An 18,223-nucleotide genomic window follows, 5' to 3' on the forward strand; every position below is an offset into this window, starting at 1 on the left:
ACCATATAGCAAAAATGACAATAGTTAACCAGAAGCAGTTTCGTAAAATCGGTTTATCAGTGGCAGAGGGCTTACCTCTGGTGTCTGGGGTCTCCCTTTCGATCCCCGTCCAAGTCAGTTTGTGGTGGACAATATCGTGTCCCTGGATTTTTTCGTGGTACTCCTGTTTCCTCCCATTTTTTTCATTCCACCAATTCTTCCATCATCATCAGGGCTGGATTAACCCCCTGGAGGAGCGAGGCTAGAAAAATAAATATGTCTCCTGCTGACTTCACCTAATACATTTCTCTAAAAGTACAGCAGAAAAGTTAAGGGAATATGTTTCATATTTTTGGTCACATTTTATTTTATGATGACTGTATCTTCGTGATTCTTTTTAGATAGCCAGTAGACTTTGATCAGAGTCTCCTTTATCCACCTGGAGGCCCGGAGCTATAGTTCCCCCAATCTCCTCCCTTAATCCGGCCCTGATCATCGTCTTGCCTTAAGCATCGTCTCCCATATCCTAATAGACGTAAGCGTGGAATGTTAAGCTGAAATATTTCGTTTTCATAACTTATAAAAAATGAAATTACTTTTCTTAGTTTAACGTCTCACCATTATGCCCTTTAGGTTAAAGGAGACGGATGAAAACAAAGTCAATGATTGTGAAATGATTTTGGGAATCAAACACGGAATCACATGTACCAAAGGCACATGTGCTAACCCTAGACTAAAATTGCAAAGTTAAAAGCAGCATCTTCGTAATATTCTCATAATACTATATTGTCACACACACCACAATACAATCTAAAAAATGAAATGAAATTTTTGAGTTTTACGTCCCACGATAATGCCGGTTAGGCTAAAGGAGACGGTGATGATGAGTAATGAATGAAATAGTGGAATGAAGAAAGTGGGAGGAAACGGGAGAACCCCAAGAAAATCCACGCACACCCCGAGACCAGTGGGGCATGGGGTTCTAGAAACCTTGATTTTATCACAGAGATCGGTAGACGCATATCTATCGTTTCGAGAGATGTTCGTTCAGCATCTTTCTTAATCCAACGTATATCCATTGCGCTGCAACGTGGCAACGTTTCCTCAATTCTTGGTACGTTGCCACCTGGAAGGGAACTGGAGAATGTGTTTCTTCTCGATTACAACAGAAACAAATGAACAATATCATAACTATAAGTGTTAAGTACACTTTTAATGTAAAAGTGATTTCAGATTTTTTTTTGTAACAATCCAAAACAAATATGCTCAATTTTATTTATATTTCTAGAGATTTAATAGTGTTATTTCTATTTCTATAGTCTATCTATTGTGACACTAAGATTGAGCATCTAATTCTAGAAAGAAGAAATTGAATGTTATTGTATGTTTCTGTTAACTTAGCACAGTGTGCGAATTGAAAAATTTTCCCAGGGGGGATGAATTTCACCCATATGCGCACCCAGTCCTCCCCCCCCCACACACATATATATACTAACAAGTACAAAACAGTTGAGATGTGAGATCTTTCATAAATTTTCACTCAAGTAATATTTATCTTATCTTTATGTCCATTTAAAAATACTCCAGAGGGGGAAAAGTTATCCCTGCCAGGGATAAAATTTTTCTTTTCCAGGGTGGGAAAGATTTTTGTCAGGGGGGGAAATCCCTCGCATCCCCCCGCCAATTCGCACCCTGACTTAGCATGATTATATATGTTTTTCAATATCCTATATACATTGCTGAATTGGAGGAAGTAATTTGTTACAGTTCTTCATGAAATTTATAATTTTATACGTATAGAAGAAGAAAAAGAATTGTTAGGCAGAAGTTATTAATCAAAATATGTAGAGAACAATATATATATATATATATATATATATATATATATATATATATATATATAATGACAGTAGTAAAGTAACAGTGAATAATATGATTCATGATATGTAGCCTAAGGTTATAATTATTTTAAACATAATTATTTATTTAACCATTATACTGTGCAAGGATAACACACATGTTAATCAATAAATTATGTTGAGTTGAAGAAAGTAACATACTTGAAGGTAAGTTCTCATGTGTACATTCATTTATATTGAGCCAAGACCAAAGCGCAACTGTACCGTGCATACGCAACCCATCGCCATTAGACTGGCACGAAACAAGTAACAATATCTCGTTGATCACGTAGTATAGTGGTGTGATCAAGTGTAGTCTCATGCCGCCGAAAGTGAACAGATTCTGGGAGAGGTTCATTATGGAATTTTCTGACGCTAAGTTCACGATTTCTCATGTCGTAGAAATGTGTGAAGTGCGTAATTTACGTGTAGGTCGTGCCACTGTAAATCCAAAATGCACAGAGTCAAAGGCACAAAGAGCATATTATACGTAAATATGCGGCACAGAGTCCCGGACCCACTACAGTAGCAGCTAGAACCGTTTTCCAGAAGGGTTCATGATTGTGATCAGTTTCGCGTACGGGGGCAAACAGTGTCTCCGAACGATGGAGTGCAACGTTAAAATCAAGGCTGCATATTTCCAGATTCGTGTCCTGACTTAAAGATACTGGCACGAAATATCATTATTGAACGAACAATGCGTGAAACAAGTTGAACCTCACCAAGACAAGGGATTCAGCCATACGGCGAAAATATCACTGGGATTCTATCGCCATGTGGAACAGGAAACTGGAATTTCAAATCTCTTCTAACACATTAAAGCTATTGTTTAATTATCCTAACAATGGCATGCATACTCCTAACAATGACACACATAATTCTAACAGAGACACACATACAACTTGTAAACTACGTTTCGTTAATCTTTAAATATAGCTTGCTGAGTTTACACCGATAAGTATCAACAACTTGAAAATCTTGGGATTATTTGCCGTGAGAGTTGTTGTTAACCCAAAATTCCTTTTTGACGTAAAGTTCTCTGATGAAGAGGAGCGGAAACGTATTAAATTTGAAATTAGAGGGTTATTGGTTCAATACCGCATACATTCTTTCACTGGTTAATTCTACCAACAAATTGAAATGGTACTTAAACAAGAGATTTTTCCCGAAAGAATTATAAACCGAGATTTCCCCCCATTTTTTTCCGTTAATATAGAGTGTATTTGCATAAAATTAGAGGAACTAAATGCCATAAATTCTCTTAAAATACCTCATAAAAAACTGAAAATATGTAAATGAGAGAACTGACAACTGTGTACTTTGTTACAAATAAAATAATATTGGAGTTCACTAAGGTTCCGAAAGCAATCGTGTGGGCAGAATACTAAAGTCTGTTCCAGGCAACCTGATAGGAAACTCCCCTACCTCCCACAACTTAAAACTGCAGAAGGGTAAAGCCTGTCGTTCACCTTCACAGGGAGGGAAGCATTTCTAATAAACAGAACCGTGTAAACTATAAGTTCGTACGCCAGTTCGCTCGCATCTGATATTGAGAAAGCAGTGCTGTTCGTTTTAGCTATCAACCCCGAGTAATAATCAACTACTGTGCTTTTTTACCCTACTGTAAACATTTTATTGTCTTAACAAATATCGAAAACATTAAAATCAATAAGACCTCAATCTGCCCAATTTTGTATGAATATGGAAGTTCATCCCTGATAATAACACAAGAATGGGAACTGCGGGGTTTCGAAAGTAAAATGTTGACAAAAATATTTGGAGCAAAAGAGACATGCATTCAGGTGAATTAAAACGCTATACATGCTTTTATTTCACAACAGCTACAGGTCACCGAATATAAATAGTAGAGTTAATATGTATAACATAAGCATGACACGTTGCTTGTAGGGCAAATAAGTACTAACCGTAAGTCACCAAGTCCTATTCAAAAAGCCTAGGAAAATGAGACTATTAGGTGGGCTTTCGGGTTCCGGACAATGTAAAGCGGATCTTTGAAGGATGGTTGATAACAAACATGGTACATTGATTTTCCGCAGGTTAAAATCTAATGGAAATGTTTGTTTATGCTACGATGAGCCTTTGAGCCCTAAGTCAAAGCGTTCGTTACTTTGTATAATTGAACAAACTCGTATGCATCGTTACTTTTTTTACATATACAATAATCTACTCTTGTTGCAACATTAGACTATCCTGCATGCTTGGGGCCGCTGTGGCTCAGTGGTAGAGCTTCTACTTGTGGTGCGTGGGATCCGCAGGTCCCTGGTTCGATCCCAGCTCGCACCAAGTGAACTTTGTTGTGGACAAATGCCACGTGCGTGGGTTTCCTCGGAGATCTTCTGTTTCCTCCCAGTTTCTTCATTCCGCCATTTCTTTCATTTCTCATGATCACCGTCTCCTTTAGCCTAGCCGGCATAACTGTAGGACGTAAAACTCAAAGATTTCATTTCATTTTATATTCTACACGCCATAATCGTCTCTCTCTTGCAAGTTAATTACTGCAAATGATTATTTCTGTTAATGGAGACCTAAAGCATTTCTAAGACATTTTCCCCTCTTCTGGAAGGGAGTCTCAGCAAACAAAATTATTATTGGAACACTATTACCAGTGTGTTTATGTACGGTTCTTTTCCTTCTTCTTCTTTATAATGTAATAACATCTGTTAATAGGAGAGGAAACGAGAAGTGTTTTTTTTTTTTTTTTTTTTTTTTTTAGCATTTTAGGTTCCATTTTTATCATCTTGACGCTCTGATAATTTACCCATACATATTGTACTTGGTTTTCGATTTTAAATCGTGTGCGTGGGTTTTCTCGGAATCTCCCGTTTCCTCCCACTTTCTTCATTCTACCATTTCATTAATTTCTCATCATCACCGTCTCGTTTAGCCTAGCCAGCATAATCGTGGGACATAAACTTATGAAGATTTCATTTTCGGTTTTCGATTAAATTATTGTATTAATAAGTAAATGCCCATTCAATTACCAATTCTGTCATCCCTTGCTATTTCAACATTATGTCACAAGCCCGACTTTGAAGAAAAAGGAAAATAAACAATACAACTGTTCAATAAAAATATCATTATAGTAATACGTGTTACTTCCTCACTAATACAGACAAATGTAATTAAGTGTTTTAAAATACGCAGTGTGATTATGAAAGTGTTAATTTATTATTTAAAACATATTTAGATACACTCTATACTTCCGTGTGCGGGGGCTGATGGTAGAAGACGGAACACCAAAATTCATCTGTACTTGAGCGTCGTGGGAAAAAAAAAAAAACTTTTTCTTTTTCCTATCAGGTTACGTGAAACAGATTATAGTTTCTAAGCGCACGATTATCTGTTCGCTTCCATGCTCTTCCCCTCCCCCACGGTGAATGTATAAACTCACGTTGGACAGCAGTCACTAACCCTGCTTTAATGAACTTACTAATGGAATAAAATATGTACTGGTTAGTTGTCATACCCACTTAATTTCTCTTGACAGACTTAATTTTAGAGGTTGTTTCTGTGTGTAGTTTTGCCAAGTGCAAATTTTAAATTTACGCTTCGAGTTTTGAGAGCTTTGACGTATAAATCTGTATGTGATTAAACGAGGTGTAAGAATGCAGGCTGGGCAAAAACGTGTACACATTACACTTAACCTTCAAAGATTCCGTGTATGGCTTTGCTTAGTGTAAATTTTAAGTCATGCTTGGGAGGTGAATCAATTTAAAGAAATTTTAAGGCTAGCCTTACATGACGTATTATTAGCAAGTATGAAGCAAGCTTGGAATCGAGAAACTAGCAAGTTTGCTATAGCCTTGGTTAGGCCTACAGCTTTGTAGATGTAAGATTGTTCAGGCCTACAGACTTAGCCTTGGAAGCTTGAGTAAAGGCTATGAAAAGTTTGGAATGCTAATAAGGATTATTTCCAAATGACACTGTTGTACGACTGTGTACTAGGCGAGCGCTTCAGCAGTTCTATTGGAAATATCGACGCTTCCTGTTTCAAATGTTGTCTCGAAAATTTGTATGTGAGGTTTGGCGTTGTTGTTAGCGTCGTATTAAGATTTTGACTAACAAGCGATTAAAATTTCCGTATTGAAATACACATTAGCAATGATATGCAGGACTTATGTTGAAATACATCAGCCACGACTTTTTTCCATAGTTGTCCAAACTCATTAGGTTAAAGCAAGGTAAGATATTATTTTAAACAAATATACGTCTATGTTAAGACTAGAAATTAATATTTAAGTGGAAATCAAGCAAAGTACTGGCCTTAAATGTTAAAATACAAGTATTTACAGCCTAATAAGGTACTGTTACTTAATAATGAAATTTTGTGGGAGACCTGACTTCGACTCCCGGCGGAAGTTCACGTGGTTCGGATTCTAAGTTAAGCTGTAGGTAAACGTCTCATATACCCTCAGTGCTGGAAGGAATGCTAAACTAAAACTCAAACCAATTCTAAGTACTGAAAATTTGGTTTGAACTGCAATCTAAACTACTTTAAATTCGAAACCATGTTTGCAACATTATTATAAAGGAATTTTTGTGCACGCTGTCTGATGCTAATCCACATCCTTTTAGAATTTAAGAAAAAAAAAAGTCATATAATTTATTATTTTCATACAAGAGAATAAAACAGGCGTGCACCCAGAAAATTTTGTTGCTGGTCCAATATTCTGGGGGGAGGACCAATACTGCAATACACTACGTCTATGTAAGTAACAAAATGTTATATTTTTCACCCGAAAAAAGGCGGGAAGTATTTTTTTTTTTACTACTGTCACCTATATTCTCACAGAGAACACACCACATACACGCACGAAGATAAAACTAAATTGTTCTTTTATGAGAAAGGATACAAGTAAAGAGAATGATCACATCTTAAGACTACATCTGCTCAAGCAAGTACACAAATGTCCAAAATCATTGTCACATATCTATAACTGTCTTCTTGTGAGCATATAATTTGATAATGATTTTGCAGTGTACTTTCAATACTGATACTATATGTATAATCAGGAAATATATATTTGTGGTAAATTTCATAGGAAAAAAATTATAAATACGAAAATTATAATGAGTAAAATAAAGTGTAAATAAATGGACAAGAACATTTTATTTTCCTTTCATTGTTCTTATTAAATGCTCTTTTGACATGAAATTTACCACATACTTGTCTTTGCCGATTATACACATACTAACATTATAAGAAATACCGGGCGAATTCGTTAGCAAATTATATTACTAGAAAAACATATTTATAGTCATGCGACAATAATTTTGGACATGAGTGTACATTTCATTAAGAAAGTAAACACATGTCTTGACAAGTCACGAATTACACTCCTGGAATAAGACAATCTGAATGACACAATACTTTGTTAGAAGCAGAAGTGGCGCCTACAGCACCTTGAATTTTGGAAAGCATGTTCCTAAATTGCACCGTTTTCCAAACTTGCACCTGTTATTGAGGTCGCTTTAGCTTCTAGTATGAAAGGATGTTATGGTGCTATTGTGTTATATAAGGAAGAAAAACACAGGAAATAATATTTTCTTTTTAAATTTAGAAGGACCACCATCAAGTGACATGGAGAAAATTCTTAATAATAATAATAATAATAATAATAATAATAATAATAATAATAATAATAATAATAATAATAATAATAATAATAATAATAATAATAATAATAATGTTGGAATCGAATATGAAGTAATTTTAATAGCAATTCAGTTAATATTTTGTTTTCAATATTAAATAGCAGCTTCTTGTAATGATGAACAATGCTTTATTTAACCATTTAAGATTATTGCATTTTTTTTTTTATTTTCACTGAAATATTAATTTCTAGGGTTATATTTATTTAATACTAGTTGAATATACCCATGCTACGCACGAGGGCTGTATTTGGAAGTCAACGCCTGTGAGAGTATCACCATTGTTCTCAGCGACCACGAAAACTATGGATTTGATACTAATATCGGTCATGTTGGGCTATTTTTTTCCATGTCTCGGTACCCCCCCGCTGTCTCCCGGCCCACATCCAATTGTAACTAAATTTGCAAGTCATTGCTAATGGAAGTGTCACCATTAGTTTCAGCGACCGCGAAAACTATGGATTTGACACTAATATCGGTCATTTTGGATTACTTTTATATGTTTCGGTATCGCCCCCCTTCCCGGTGACCCCCGGCCCGGAGCCGAGTAGCGCGAATTTGGAAGTTAATGCGATCGGAGTTTCACCATTGATTTCAGCGACCGCGAAAAGTATGAATTTGACACTAATATCGGTCATTTTCTAATACTTTTACATGTCCCAGTAAACTTCCCCCTGAAACCCCCTGGTTCGAATTTTCACAAAGAACGTTTAACTCTGGTCTGGAGCCTGGACCGAGGTATTCGTGACTAAAACTTGGTAACTCTCGGTCAATTTGTCTGGTTCCCAAGCCGGTTCCGGTAAACGCCCCTCTGAGACTCCCCTGGTTCAAAATTAAAAAAAATGGCTTCGTCTTGATCTGGGGCCTAGGCCAAGTTACCCCTGACCAAAATTTGGAACTCCCGGTCCACTCATTTGGTCCCCAGGACTAGTTATTAGTTAGTTGCTGCATTCTTATCAATAATTAAAGATATGACTGAGACCATTCGAACCAAAAATCCTATTCTTGCGTCCTACGATTTTAGTCTTCGTCAAGGATGGGAGAACTCTCAAGTTGTTAAAACGAATTTTGAACATACAGAGCTTTCCAGTTATAAATCAATTACGTTTTTCTCTTTCTGTATGTGTGTGACATTCTTGTTAATTTAACAGTGTAATCGAAAACGGACAAGCAGGCAAGAAACAAGTTGATGTTACAACAAATATGTCGTTTGGAAAGAAACAAAGACAAAATTGTCTTAAAATTAAAGAAATTACGTTTTAATGTCATGCACGAGATAAAATAAGGAAAGAAACACGAAATATGATTTCCTGCTTCTTTTGTATATTGAAGTGCGACATTGTTATTTGCACATTTTTGTATGTAAAGTTTGTCGTGTTCAACTAGATTCTTTGCAAAAAAAACAAACGAATAGAAGAAAGAGTTATAAAAGAGGGTCAACATCCTCGTTTATGACGGTCATAAAGTAGGTGAATTGGGCTCTTAAAACATCGTTATAGAAGAGTGCTCGCTTCCATACAGTCCTTTTGGGAAGGTAAAAGCTATGAGTCCCGTTTCCTATTTTGGAGACTTCTTTTTTCCTCAAGGAGAAACACCGTAGTGGACGCCTGTCGAAAATAAAATTCCCTGAATTGGAACAATCCACTAGAGAACGGACGCAGTCTCATGAAAACACTAACACATGGTAAGTTAAAAACAAACTACGAATCTTTATTCAACTCAAAAGATCTGATGGCAGGAAAAAATAAAAAGAGAGATACATTATGCAGTTTAGTAACATTGACTGACGACTTTCATTCATTTTTTTAAACATCAATGAAAATGTAATTCTGTCTTTCTTTCTTTTTAAAAACATTTTTTTTTACACACGTCAACTATTCTCAAATAGAAAACATCAATTAATTTTCATGCTTTCGTATTACTAGTATGCAATTTAAAACCGACCAACCAACATAAATTACAGATTGAATGTTCAACGAACTTAAAAAAACTTCTCAATGAACTTTAAAAAGTTCGTTACTGAATTATATATGACTGTGTGTATCTACACTCATGTGCAAAATGATTGTCGCATATCTATAACTGTCTTCTTGTAAGAATATAATTTGATAATGATTTTGCAGGGTACTTTTAATATTGATACTATGTGTATAATCGGGAAATTTATATTTTTGTGGTAAATTTCATAGAAGAAGAATTATAAATGTGAAAATTAGAATGAGTAAAACCAAATGTTGCTAAATGGATAAGACACTTTATTTTCGTTTTATTGTTCTTATTTACTGCACTTTTGACATGAAATTTTCCACATACATGTCTTTTCCGATTATACACATACTAACATTATAAGAAATGCCGAGCGAATTCGTTATCAGATTATATTCCTACAATAACATATTTATAGATATTCGACAATAATTTTGAACATGAGTGTACGTCTGTCTATTATTCGCAAACTTTTTAATTTTGATCCCTCCATTTTGATCTTGTTGTCAGGAATCATCTCCTAAACGTTGTCGGTGTTGTTTTGAAACATCCTGTATAATTGAATTTGAGTGTTATTTCTAGTTTATTTAATAGTGCTCCTAGGTTTCGTAAAAGGAGGATTAACTAAGAGTTTATTATGTGAATGCAATCCAAGTATTCAATGAAGTATCAATAGATATATAGACATATTCCGTCTCGAAATCAAAGTCTGAAAGTTCTAACTAAATTTGTAGCTTTTAGTACGATATTAGTCGGACGTCTGTGTGATTAGAAGAGGTAAATGTCAATAATGTTCAATGTGACCTTTACAAAGAGGGATTAACTGTAAACTGGGAATATAGATTGGTAGATATTGACAACAGTACTAAATCATACATAACTTGTGGAGTCCTAGGTATCTTTGTAACTAGTTCTATCGTTTAAGGGGCTCAACGTTTCATTGCTGCAGAAACAAACTTTTTTCATTTCATCGTATTCTGAACCAAGATAATCCATTTTAGGTTCTTAGTACCCACCACAACGAGATCTGTCTTTATATTGTCCTCCAAGCTCCATCTCAGGCCGGCCGCGCATTGAGCAGAGGCAAGACAGTGAAACTCAGGCAGAGGGAGGCAGGAAATGATACGAAAAGAGACACGTGGGTGCATGGAGAGGCCTTTATATAGCATGTGCACTAGAAAAGTACGCCACTAATTGCCAAATTCTATTTTGTATTCTGAGAATGCGAATTCAAAATGACTGCCAAAGAGAAAGAAATGAAACTGAAATATTTCAGTTTTACGTCCCAAAATTATGCCGGCTAGGCAAAAGGGACGGTAATAATGAGAAATGGATGCAGTGGTGAATGAATAAAGTGGGAAGAAACGGGAGAACCCCGAGAAAACCTACGCACACTGTGTTTTTTCACCACTAAGCTTACTTGGCGCGAGCTTGGATCTAACCAAGGACTACCACACAGAATGCAAGACTGCTTTCTTTAATACAGTGAAATTTGGCTTACGGAAGTTTTGTTTTTCTCCTTCAAGATAATATACTTATGCACATATAAATATATACCTAAGGATAGAAACATTCGCAAGGAGTGAAATAAAGAGTTTGTGTGAATTTCTCCCGAAACAATCTGATGTTTTCCCCTGACCTGAACCTGGAAGCATGACCACATATAGAATTATATGCCAATAGTTTGGAACAGAAGTTCCTGATAGTCCTTGGATACAACGTAGTACAGTCAGCGACAAAAGCTCTTTCCGTTTGATGAAATTAGTTTCGTAAATGACCTCAGAATGGAAGGAAATTTGAGTACAGTTTTCAGTAAATTAAAAAGTACATAATATTCTGTACGTTCGAGTCATACCACCGTTATTCTCCAAATAAATTTTACCTAACAAAAATAACTTCTATTGCTGGCTGTACAAGTTACATGCAAACGTCGCCACCATCCTAGCACTTGCATATGTAACTCCTTGACCACACAATATGCAAGCGGTGGAATCGTCCATTACCGCGAGTAAACAGAATAGCATATTAAAATAAATAACACAATAACATTTTAAAATAATATATTAAGCATTCGGGAAGAAAATGAAATGAAATCTTTGAGTTTTACGTCCGACAGTTATGCCGACCAACATAGACAACATACGGGCCCAACAACCTAGCGCTGAAATGGAATGCTCAACTTTAATCAATCAAAAAGAGCGTAATAGTTGCCTAATTGCATCCAAATATTGAGCATATTTATCGACAAAATTGAGTTTCGTGAATTTCAACAAAATAACACTCTACTGCCTAATCAAACTAACGGTTTCATGCCACGTTCATAGAATATTTCCATTGACTAAGAACATAAGTCAATGGAGAGATTTTGTGAACGTGACTACTATCCTTAGTGAACTGGATACTCTTTCTAATTTGTATTCCTGTTCCTGCTAGCTATATCTTAATATTGTCTTCTCATCTGGTTCCAGGTCTTCCTAATGGCCCTTTCTGATTGGATTTCCAGCTATAATTTTCAAACCGTTCCTACTTTCTTCCATTCTGGCTATATGGCCTGTCCACCTTAGCCTCCTAGACTCTATGACCATAACAGTGTTTGGTAAACGATATAAATTTGTTCCTTGTTATGAAGTTTCCGTCATTTCCCATTCCCGTTCCTCTTAGGTTCGAATATTCGCCTCAGGATTTTATTCTAAAATTCAACATCAACAAGAACAATCTAAAGTGTATTTGGATCAAAAGATCCAACATATTTCAATCAAAAATTTCCTTGTAGGCCTTATATCTGGAGAACTACATATACTGTAACGAAACCCAAAATATCGCTTAACTCAGTGTGATGTGCTTTTTTGACAGAAAATACACACACCACACACACACACACACACACACACACACACACACACACACACACACACACACAAACGATTTAGGGGCCGTTCAAAAAATTGTGGCCCCCTGATCCAAAAACTGGTTATTGGCCAAGATCTCTTTCGCAAATCCGGGGGATGAGGGGTACATGTCCCCTCCAATCTTGGAACTAGGGGACTGTCTACCCAATAATCCAATTTGAAATGTGCTTTTCATTGGGGGGGGATGTGATGATTTGTGTTGATTGCCACAAGGGAAATGATATGAAATTCATGTCCCCAAAGAATAAGCCTCAAATCTGCCCGCTTCACAATGTTGAAGACAGCTCTGCTCCCCTTTTCCTTCGCAGCGTTGTTTTTCAAATTTCAAGTTCATAGATATTTTGAACATCGCTTGAAAAAAAAAAAAAAAAAAATATGGGAGCGGCCTTACGTGTCTCCCCCTAATGTTGAAGACAGATTTGCGCCACTGGCCAAGATTGCAATCTTTTGATACATTTTTTTTTATCATTCCTAAAATTTTTGTTGATTTTATTCTAACAAATGAATTTTGGTGAATGATTTATCATTTTTAAAATGTAAACAGCAAAAGAAGGGTTATTTTCAAGTTGGTTACTATGAAAGAAAAATAACATTTGTGCACAAGTAAACTTATATCTAAACAGTCTTCTTCTTCTTCTTCTTCTTTCATTTTTAAGTCATTCTGAGCTTCTTCGTATAGCACGTCACGTAGTTTCAATTAATTAAGGAATGCCTAGCTCCTTACAAGACTCTTTATTTTCTACTTAAGCATTCTCGGCGTTAGGTGAACTTTTTTTCTTCTTTTTAACAGGATGAATGAAGGTATGAAAGAACACACAAACAACAGCGCGCTCCTGTTTCACACTGTTGTGAAGGAGGCTCTTCCTTTGCGCTTCACCTTTTCAAGAAATGGGACATTCATTACCCCTGTAATACATTGATATTCACCGTGGTACAACACTTGCTCTTCACCTTCTGTGTACTAATTTGCAGCTGAAAAATGAGATGGTAATTGCTGGTGTGAATTTTGTGTACGCATTCAAATATCTGTATGGGTGAAGCGGAGCCTGTGATGCAAAGAGGTGAGAAAACTTTTGAAACTAAGAACTTTTGTCCAAAGAAGTTTAATTCTAGTGTGAGTGTCTTATTCAGAAAGATGAAGAAAAGCAAACCATATATATATACACACACAGACAAGAATTCTGAAACCTCACTTTAAGTCTCACAAAGTTATTGTAAATCACATATAACCACGAACATATAATTTCAGAGAGGTGTTGGTATTCGATAGAACGTTTGTCCCTTTATTTCATGCAAATTAATTAAAATATAAATAAATGAGAAATATGGCACATTTCTAAATTTTCTTTTAATATCAAACGACAAGTTAAAGTAGGAATACAATAGAGCAATTCCTTGGTCACAAATGAAGACCACGGGGAAAGAAGGAGGTAGTCAAGAAATGGTCGAAAATGAGTTAACAGCAGAATAATGTAGCCTGAAAAGTGTAGTTTGCAAGCATGAATTAAATCCCACAAGAAGAAGAAGGTTAGGCATTAAGAAATTTAATTTTGAAGATATCGCCTACTGGGAAAGAAAGAAGAAAATGAGTGGAAAGCAGTTCAATTATTAAAAAAAAAAACTTACTTGCCTCCTTTTTCCAATGTAGTCTTCAAATAAATGGAAGTTTTAGCAAACCAAAGAGAATTGAAATTAAATCTGTAAATGTTACGCCCCACGGTTATGCCAGTTAGGCTAAGGGAGACGGTGATGATGAGAAATGAATAATATGATGGAATGAAGGAAGTAGGAGGAAACGAGAGAACTCCTAGAAAACCCACGCGCACTGTTTTTGTCCACCACAAAGCTAACGGCGCGAGCTGGGATCGAACCAGAGACTCCATGCACTAGAGGTGAATGCTCTACCATTAAGCCACTGCAGCACCCAAAGAGAATTGTTTTCAATGGTTCATAAAATTAAGTTCTTGCCTTCTATATTACTGAAAAAAGATCATACTTAATTGACTTTTGCGGAGTTTACGAAAATCTCTTCATATATTGACCCCGCCTGTCCGTTCGACCGGGAAATTAAAAAAAAATACTTGATGAATCACCATCGAGTTTTGACCAGACTGCAGAGAGTGAAGAGTTAGATATTGAGTTTGATGATGTAGGTAATTTTCAAACCGGAAGTGGTAGGAATAAATCATTTGTGGTTTTAACATTTTTTCACTACGGAGGAAAAATTGCATTGGAAATCGAGAAGCGATTTGCTGCAATCGATTAAGCGTCCCAAGAATACATTTCATATTCATCCTTAACTCTCTGCTTAAACCGGAAATGAGATAAATCCACTACATCTTCCGATTTTTATATTGGTCTACACAGAGTAAAAAGGATAATAAATAATGACAAGAGTTTTTATTTTAATCCATTTATCGTTCTAACCGTAAGATTAGGTACCATGTTGCAATATTCCCTCATATTGGTAGTGAAGACTACGTACGAACAAAGCTACATGTTTCAACATCACTAGCATGAAGCGGACGACGGATATCATTGTCACCCACGAAAGAAGAAGAGGACCCCCTTCGATACACTTACACAAGATCCGCCTCCAAAGACTGGCTGTATAAGCAGAAGCTTCAACGTAGAAAACATCAGTTTCCAACTGGTCATTCCTGATCTAATATCTCTAGCTGCAACGGGAAGAAATATCCCTTTCTTTTCGTGCTGCAACGGGTAGGAGAGACTCTTGTAACTAGTGATGTGAGGCGGAAAATTTTCCGCTATATTTTTCCGGAAAATTTTCCGTTCTAAAAAAATATCAGTAATCAAGTAACAATTCCTCAGCAATCATGAAATTGATTGAATTCATGTATAGAAATGTTAAAAACTGAAAGATCGTTTAAAGAATCTGAAAATTTTCATGGCTCAGAGAATTTTCAGTACTACGTAGGAACAAGTTAAACAATTGTTCATGAATCGAAATATTTCCTGCCTTATATGGAAAAATTGAAGAATTTTTTATGAGTAAGAAAATTTTCATCATTTCGAAGCAAGAAGTAAAACAATTGTTTTCTGAATCGGAAAGTTTTATTGCTCTGTAGAAACAAGTGAGAGAAATTTTCATAGATCGGAAAATTTTCATTACGATGTAGAAACAAGTGGAAAACACTTTTCATAGGCCTGACAATTTTGGATAGTATGTATAGTGATGTTAGGTGGAAAATTTTCCACTATATTTAACTGCACATAGAGCTACAAAATTGAATTTCAGTAGAGGAAAGTTAGTCAGCAACAAATTATAATTTTCCAATTAGCTTTCGGGAACCGGAAAATTTTGTATTTCAAGTTGGGAAATAAACTTTTACCACAGTTTTTCTCTCTCTCTATAGAAGAATTTTTTCACCTCACATCAACAATGTAGGAATAAGTGGACTATTCTTTTACGAATCGGAAAATTTTCCGTTTCAAAATTTTCCGGAAAATTTTAATCACTGTACAGGACAGACAATTTTTCGATTCATGGAAAATTGTTCCACTCGTTCCTACATAATACTGAAAATTATCTAAACCATGAAAATTTTCAGATTCTTTAAACGATCTTTCACTTTCTAACATTTCTATATATGAATTCAATCAATTTTATGAATACTGACGAATTGTTACTTGATCATTGATATTTGTTAAAAACGGAAAAATTTCCGGAAAAATATAGAAGAAAATTCTCCACCTCACATCACGGCTAAACAACGATGTAGGAATAAGTGGAGTATGTTTTTATGAATCGGAAAATTTTCCGGAAAATTTTCATCACTGTCAGGACAGACAACTCTTCGATTAATGAAAAATTGTTCCACTAGTTCCTACATCGTACTGAAAATTATCTAAGCCATGAAAATTTTCAGATCCTTTAAACGATCTTTTACTTTTTTCACATTTCTATATATGAATTCAATCAATTTTATGAATACTGACTAATTGTTACTTAATCACTGATATTTGTTAAGAACGGAAAATTTTCCGGAAAAATATAGAAGAAAATTTTCCACCTCACATCTCAACTAGGAATAGGTGGAGTATGTTTTTATGAATCGGAAAATTTTCCGGAAAATTTTCATTGTACAGGACAGACAATTCTTCGATTCATGAAAAATTGTTCCACTAGTTCCTACATCGTATTGAAAATTGTCTGAGCCATGAAAATTTTCAGATCCTTTAAACGATCTTTCACTCTTTAACGTTTCTATATATGAATTCAATCAATTTTATGAATACTAACGAATTGTTACTTGATCACTGATATTTGTTAAGAACGGAAAATTTTCCGGAAAGATATAGAAGAAAAATTTCCACCTCACATCTTAACTAGACAACGATGTAGGAATAAGTGGAGTATGTTTTTATGAATCGGAAAATTTTCCGGAAAATTTTCATTGTACAGGACAGACAACTTTTCGATTCATGAAAAATTGTTCCACTAGTTCCTACATGGTACTGAAAATTGTCTGAGCCATGAAAATTTTCAGATTCTTTCAACGATCTTTCACTTTTTAACGTTTCTATATATGAATTCAATCAATTTTATGAATACTGACAAATTGTTAATTGATCACTGATATTTGTTAAGAACTGAAAATTTTCCGGAAAAATATGGAAGAAAATTTTCCACCTCACATCTCGACTAAACAACGATGTAGGAATAAGTGGAGTATGTTTTTATGAATCGGAAAATTTTCCGGAAAATTTTCATCACTGCTTGTAACCCTACATCTGTGCAGCAACGGGCAAGAGTTATTTCTTGCTCTCCAAGCTACAACGGGCAGAAAACTCCTAATCCTACATCTGTGTAGCAACGGGCAAGATATATCCTCACCTTTCCTCCGTGCTGCAATGGGCAGGAGAAATCCTAGATCGAGCTGCGACGGGCACGGCCATCCCTAACTACCGTGCTGCAACGGGCATGAGGTTTCCTACACCTAACTGCTACGGACAGGGTCATACTAAACCTAAACCTCCGTTTTGTAACGGACAGGAGGTTTCCTTTTATTTAACCTTGACTAACTCTTAAAGACTTAGAGAAAACACTTGTGTCTGATCTTTTATATCATAAACTATACAAAATGCTTATATTGTTCAAAATAAAAGGTGAAGGACAAAACACCCGTGTACCGTTTGTTCTATCAAATATTACGATATTCACTCTTAAATCTCTATTAAAGCCGGAAGTGATATAACTTAAACATATTGGGCCTTATGCAGAGTCGTTCTGACGTATGATTAGTACCATACTAAAGAGTTCGACTAACATATGGTTATTGCACTAGTCAGACCTTTAGTGTGGCGTTAATCATAAGTCAAAACAACTCTGCATAAGGCCCATTCTGTTTTATCGTCGATCACTATAGATAAAAAACTATAATAGATAACGGGGAGTGGTTTTCTACAATCAATTGAGTGTCTCAAAAGTATATTATAACTATACTCTAATATCTCTGCAAAAAACGGATCTGTTTCAATATTAATTGAGAAATATTGCGCCATACAAAATGAACACCATGTTTAAACAAATATTTAATATAACTCACACTGCATTTTAAAAAGCTATCAACCGTCTTATTACTTATTTGCTGATGACAAAATATAACGTTTAATAACCGATTTGTTCCGTAATTCCCGTTATAAGCAAGAATATTATATTTGAAACATATTTGCAACCCATCTTTAATTGCTGATAATTCGGGAACCAAAGATCATCTCATCATAGTATTTTATAAGTATGCCAATGTTTAACAC

General features: G+C 35.4%; 1 protein-coding gene across 2 annotated transcripts in view; it reads right to left on the reverse strand.

Moving 5' to 3' along the window:
- Positions 1-18,223, reverse strand: part of LOC145687918 (metabotropic glutamate receptor 8-like) — a 1,213,247-nt gene that overhangs the window by 221,588 nt on the left and 973,436 nt on the right. The gene's annotated exons all lie outside the window — the stretch shown is intronic.

Source organism: Thermobia domestica, chromosome 6 (genome assembly GCF_964235325.1).
Source record: "Thermobia domestica chromosome 6, izTheDome1.hap1.1, whole genome shotgun sequence".
Taxonomy (NCBI): domain Eukaryota; kingdom Metazoa; phylum Arthropoda; class Insecta; order Zygentoma; family Lepismatidae; genus Thermobia; species Thermobia domestica.